The following is a 6,392-nucleotide window of genomic DNA, read 5'->3' as shown; positions in this document are numbered from 1 at the left end:
CCCCCCCTTCTGTTCTAGAATAGCCTCTACAAATCCTTCTCTATATACAGTTTTATTACATTTATCATGAAAAAGGCAAATCCGTCTGACTGTATTACAAATCGTTGTTGAAAGGACTTCATATGTGTATTTATATAGATTATATTGAGAAAAAAGATCTATCCAATGACCAGTGTTGCTTTAGAGTAGATATCTGAGGTGTTCACACTGCTTGTTTATCTTGCAATAACTTCCTTTTGTTTCTTTTTGTTTTGTGAATGAAAATAGTTTATGGGGCCTTTTTGCATGAAAGCTGCAATTTGTTGTACTTGGGGGGGCAAAAATAACTGTGTTTATAAACTTTATCGACGGGAGTATGAAGTTTTAGACTGTATCCATACCAAATTGTGGACTTTTCTGCCTTTTTCAAAGTGTTTTTGTTGTGTATCTGCAAAAAGTGTGTGTGAATTAAAATCCACCAAACAGAGACACACTTTGCCTTAAAGTTCAAGTGTGAACTTTTTTTCTGAAACAGAAACTGTGCCGAATCAGAGAAGCAGTATTACTTCAAATGCAGACTATTCAATGCCTTTATGAAAACACTGCTGGTACGACATTATGAATTTACTCATCAGCGTATATCTATCTATATATGAACATGTTTAAATGAAATTACAACACAGAGTTGTAGAAGACAATGCTATTTTTTATTTTATGTTGAAGTATTCTTTGGTATAAGTGTACATAATTTGTATCATGTATTAATTGTGTAATTAACTGCCTCCTGAACACTGCAAAAGAAGAGTTAATAAAACCTTGAAGATTATACACAAACATGTTTCTGGCATCTTTTGTAAAAAACAAACACAAAGTGTGACCTCAAATCAACGCTGAGCTTCTGCACGCATTCAAATCTGGAAAACAACATGCATTATTAGCTTAAATTAGGCAGATATATACAAAAATAGTTGCCTAGATGTCAAATACTCCCAAATATAATCACATATTATTCATTTGCATGGCATGACAATCCTCTCCCACTCATTCACTCATGGGCGGTTCTGCATCGCATTCACACAGGATCAAATTCATGGCTTCTGAGATTAAAACATTTGCAAAAAAGCATGCAAACATTATGCAAAAGGGGGGTGGTGGTTGTTGGTGGTGGTGGTGAAGGGGGGGGGGGCCTTGTACAATTCCCAGGCATGTTTCCACAACAATGCCTTATCTGCATTTCCATACTTGCACCGCTAGTCTTTGAACGCCACGTCTAACGGCAGAGAGCGATGTTTCCACGACGGTCAGTCCTCCACCTCCTCCTCCTCTGAAAGCTTCTGTCACAGAACTGAGAGGGGAGAGAGAGAGGGGGGGAGAGAGAGAGAGGGGGAGACACACTGGAAAAAGAGCAATGAAGGTCAAAGCCTGTCATGGCTGCAGGTGGCTGGTTCCCCCCCTCCCAGTACACACACTACTCTCGCTCACACACTCACATCTTACTATCACTCGGGTTCATTTTATTTTTCCTGGCACGCACACACACTTGATTCCTCACATGCTCTCACACACACACCCCCCCACCCCCTGTTGTTTCAGGTCCATCAAGAAGAAAAATATTCACTTGCAGAGAAACTCCCCGAAGTTCAGACAGGGACACGGGGGCATGGAGCTGCAGGAGCACGCTCTCTCTGCTTTAATACGGGAACATAACTTGTCTCATTGCAAGAAAAAGTGAGTTTCAGATGCTTGGTGTTACACATGTCAACATTTTACAATCTTATCTTCCTGTTTATTTATCAGGAAGTGTGCAGCCAAATTGTTTGGGAAACAATAAAACCTGTAAGCCACTCACGAAGACAGAAGCATGCACGTTGGTTTAGTTACTTGTTTATATTTTAGCTTTTAAAAATCCAAGTTCTCTTTAAATGTACTTTATGCACCTCTTTTAGGTGCACACATTACCCTATAACGACAACACATGTGGACATTGTATTACTCGTTTCTCCATCTTAAATGTGTTTTAAAAAATCTAAGTTCTCTCCTAAACTGTACTTTATGCACCTGTTTTAGATGCATGTGCACACTACCCTAATCAGGACAGAAGCATGGACATAGGTTCACTTATTTCTCCATTTCAAATATAGTTAAATACTTTGAAATATCTACGTTTTGTCTGAAAATGTACTTTAAGCACCCGTTTTAGATGCATGTGCACACACTACACATATTGGTTTGGTAATCATGTTTGGTTGACTTATTTCTGTATTTGTACATTTTTTAAGTCTATGTTTACGCACGTTACGTTTTAGACACATATGCATGCTCTATTCAAAATGTCAAGAATACGATACTGGTTAGACGTGGATTGAGTATATTAAGCCATAGTGGCCATGCTTATTGTGTGCCTTGTAATCATGACCATGTTTTGATGCTGACAAGTGTGTGTGTGTGTGTGTGTGTGTCTGTGTGTCTGTGTGTGTGTGTGTCTGTGTGTGTGTCTGTGTGACCCCTCCCCACACCACAGGGCCAACATCTCACAAACCAAAGAAGAAAAACGAGCATCAGCAGAGAGGACAAGCGACCACGGACGGCCTTCTCTGCAGAATCAATAGCCGAAGCTGCACGAGCACACTCTCTTTGCTTTTATGTGAAAGTAATTAGCAAAAAAAGTGACATCCAGGAGGTCAAATGTCCTCCAAAACAACACCACATGGAGTACAAATCACCAACACGCTGGGGAGTAAACACCTCTTGTGTAAGAACGTGCAGAATTTGAGCAAAATGCATGAAATAAAAGTGACTTTCTGCAAGTTCTCAAGCTGTAAAGATGGAAGTGAGCGCAGGATACATCAATGTCTACCTCTAAAACACAAAAGGGTCTCCCCCCCCATCCTACTATGACCTCTCCCACCATCCTCCCACCGCTCGCCCCCCCCCACTGTGTCATTTACCCACTTTTCTAAAAATGCTTCCTACGGCCAGAGTGGAATCTGCTGCTCAGAGGTGCCCGGGCTTTGTGGCGGAAACATAATTAAAGTGGTGAAAGATGTAAAAGGTGAAGAATGGGGATGACATCAGGCCAATTTCACACTTGGCACTCGAGTGGCTAGGTCCAAGCCAGGACTCTTGCCTCGGTACGCAGATCAAAGCCCACTGTCACCGCACCACTGCTGCAAAAAAGAGAGCTAAAGGGACACCTAACTATGCTAATCCCCAGGACGAATATATTTTAATCTTGTTAGAATACAAGTTAATGCCGTGGCTCAGTGACTGAACTCTTCTTGGCAAGAAAGAGAGAATTACTTTTTACCTTTTCTACACATTCGGCACGGGGTAAACAGAGTCTGGACTAACTTTTCTATACATATAGTGTACAGGAGGCTAGGCAGGCAACACTTTTCATTAAGGAGCGTCTGAACACGCAAAGGAAATGAGTATTTTGTGGACTTTCGGTGTCTCACATAGAGCCCTCCCTTCTCCAGAGCACCTTGGTAACCCTTGATCTCTCATGGATGACTGCGCAGACAATGGAGAGCGGATGCTTTCTGCAGAAGTCACACCCAGGCAACTCTCATTTCACACACCGGGTTTGAGCGACCCCTTGTAAAGAGATGCTTTTCAATAAAGGTCCTTTTTGTTCACTAGGGCGGAAACTCAGGGAAAAACAAATCTCTCCCCGTTCCCTTTTTCCCATAGCCGCCATTTCTGTTTCTCCAGGCTTTAGAGGAGTGGATTAAAACCAGGAGATATGAAATCTTACATTTCATGTGGTTTCATTGATGAAGCACAAAAAGAAAGCACTTGATTGTTCTTTTTTGGGCAGAACATTAATGAGAAAACACTGAATTAAAAGTGGATCTGTTTATAAAATATTACATTTCACACAATGACTGAATTGTTTTACTTGCACTTAAGTTATTACTTTCTCTGCACTTTGGATTTAGCTTCAATAAAACGACGGTTTTTGGTGTTGATTCTGGTGAAACAGACTAACACTAACTTTCATTATATTGACATTGAAATGGAAGCAGACATACCTTAACAAACATTTATTTTACCCCATGAAACATCGACACATCCTTTATTTTTTACTGCATTGTCATTTGCAATTAGTCTGTTGCCTAATTCATCATAAAGCCTTAATATTGATCATCATGACCTTCCAGAACATATTCAAATCGCTAAAAGAGTCAGAAATACAAAGATATTTTACATAAATCACATTAAAAATCAGCAAATCTTAAAAAACGATTATGTTTTTTCCTCATCAATGATCAAATAAACTCATCAATGAACAGAATTGTTGTGTTCCTCAATGAATTGCTAAATATTCAATAATAGATATGAAACATTGCTTTGAATGGCTTTTTCATGAAAACAACATCATGATAATACCAGTTAAAAGATTAAAAAAACACACTTAAACCTTATGTCTGTTACCAAATGACTGTTATTATAAATGAGTATGCATTACATGGTATGCACGAGTTCAAATGTTATTAAATTGCATTTCAAACGTCTTCACAAATGTCTTTATCGTAAGCCATGCAATTAGGATGATGCAATACCTAATCTCACAATCTTTAGTATTAAATCACCATGCAATTATAACAGTTTCACACCGACGACTCATTTAATGTTTCCTGAATTCCCAAGTTTACTTTGCACAGAAAGTTTTACACCCAAAACTTCCCTGTTCGAGTTAAACATGCAACCAAACAAGCTCTGACTCCAGAATAAAAACCAGGGTGTTTGTGTAACACACTGAGGTAAACACTGTTGAATATCTCTCAAAATAAGCACTGACTTCTTATTCTAAAAACATTCTGGAAGAAACAAATGCATGCAAAGGAACCAAAGGAGGCTGTAATGTGATCTGCTGCATTACAATTCAATAATTCATAAGATGAGGGGGTTGAAAACCAGATCTCCTCAACAGTTCTTTCTGTATGCTACATTTCCTACGGTGGCCGACAGGTGCTAACGCGCTACTAAACATTTCCATCAGGAGAAACGTGCTGCAGCTTCAGAAACGATGCAGATATTAAAAATCAAAGGTTCCACATGAAGAAACATCTTCATCAACAACACATGCAGCATTTAGAGAACATTCAGCAACTTGAGGAGACATGCGCAGCGTTTACTAAAAGCTGCAGAAACCAAACGCTGCAAGAAGCTCAAAACACAACGGAGACCAGGGGACACTAAAGAGTGACACACACAGCTGAGAGAACAGGGGACACTAAAGAGTGACGCACACAGCTGGGAGACCAGGGGACACTAACGAGTGACGCACACAGCTGAGAGACCAGGGGACACTAAAGAGTGACGCACACAGCTGGGAGACCAGGGGACACTAAAGAGTGACGCACACAGCTGGGAGACCAGGGGACACTAAAGAGTGACGCACACAGCTGGGAGACCAGGGGACACTAAAGAGTGATGCACACAGCTGGGAGACCAGGGGACACTAAAAAGTGACGCACACAGCTGGGAGACCAGGGGACACTAAAGAGTGATGCACACACACAGCTGGATACCAGGGGACACTAAAGAGTGACGCACACAGCTGGGAGACCAGGGGACACTAAAGAGTGACGCACACAGCTGGGAGACCAGGGGACACTAAAGAGTGACGCACACAGCTGGGAGACCAGGGGACACTAAAGAGTGATGCACACAGCTGGGAGACCAGGGGACACTAAAGAGTGACACACACAGCTGGAGACCAGGGGACACTAAAGAGTGACGCACACAGCTGGGAGACCAGGGGACACTAAAGAGTGACGCACACAGCTGGGAGACCAGGGGACACTAAAGAGTGACGCACACAGCTGGGAGACCAGGGGACACTAAAAAGTGACGCACACAGCTGGGAGACCAGGGGACACTAAAGAGTGACGCACACAGCTGGGAGAACAGGGGACACTAAAAAGTGACGCACACAGCTGAGAGAACAGGGGACACTAAAAAGTGACGCACACAGCTGGGAGGCCAGGAGACACTAAAGAGTGGCGCACACACAACTGGGAGACCAGGGGACACTAAAGAGTGACGCACACAGATGGGAGACCAGAAGGCGCCAAATGTAGTGCCAAGTTTTAGATGAATACATCATCTCAAATGGACTTGACTGGTCTCGTTGTGTGGGTGTGTGTTCAGATGGGGCAGTGGGGCTATGACAGGCAAAGAAAGCGGAGTGACAGCTTTGATCAGGCAGAAGGCGCCAAATGTAGTGGCAACGCACTGCATGTTACATCGGGGGCACTTGTGCACATCATTTAAAAAAAATTGCCACAGGGGGTCCCGCCAGAGGATAATGCTATATGGGGTGCCTGGCACGGCAACGTTTGGGAACCCCTGGGTTAAGGATAGTGGATAGGAGATTCAAAGGATTTAGGACAAGAGACTGCGGT

General features: G+C 42.3%; 1 protein-coding gene and 1 long non-coding RNA gene across 3 annotated transcripts in view; one reads left to right on the top strand and one right to left on the bottom strand.

Moving 5' to 3' along the window:
* en2a (engrailed homeobox 2a) overlaps positions 1-623 on the top strand; it is a 5,823-nt gene extending 5,200 nt beyond the window's left edge. Inside the window, exon 2 of the mRNA XM_010778144.1 lies at positions 1-623. This exon is cut by the window's left edge and continues 1,952 nt beyond it. The gene's annotated coding sequence lies outside the window, so the exon portion shown is untranslated.
* LOC104951481 (uncharacterized) overlaps positions 1-6,392 on the bottom strand; it is a 62,817-nt gene that overhangs the window by 9,594 nt on the left and 46,831 nt on the right. Inside the window, exon 7 of one of the 2 annotated variants that reach the window (XR_799030.1) lies at positions 1,222-1,324. This is a non-coding gene — a long non-coding RNA (uncharacterized lncRNA). Of the gene's footprint in view, positions 1-712; positions 1,325-6,392 lie in introns of those variants that run through there. The other variant, XR_799029.1, reaches the window with a different exon arrangement.

The sequence above is a fragment of the Notothenia coriiceps genome, unplaced genomic scaffold (genome assembly GCF_000735185.1).
Source record: "Notothenia coriiceps isolate Sejong01 unplaced genomic scaffold, NC01 NC01_scaffold00018999, whole genome shotgun sequence".
Classification (NCBI taxonomy): Eukaryota; Metazoa; Chordata; class Actinopteri; order Perciformes; family Nototheniidae; genus Notothenia; species Notothenia coriiceps.
Note: the sequence above shows the minus strand (reverse complement) of the source record. Positions and strands in the feature narration are given on the sequence as shown.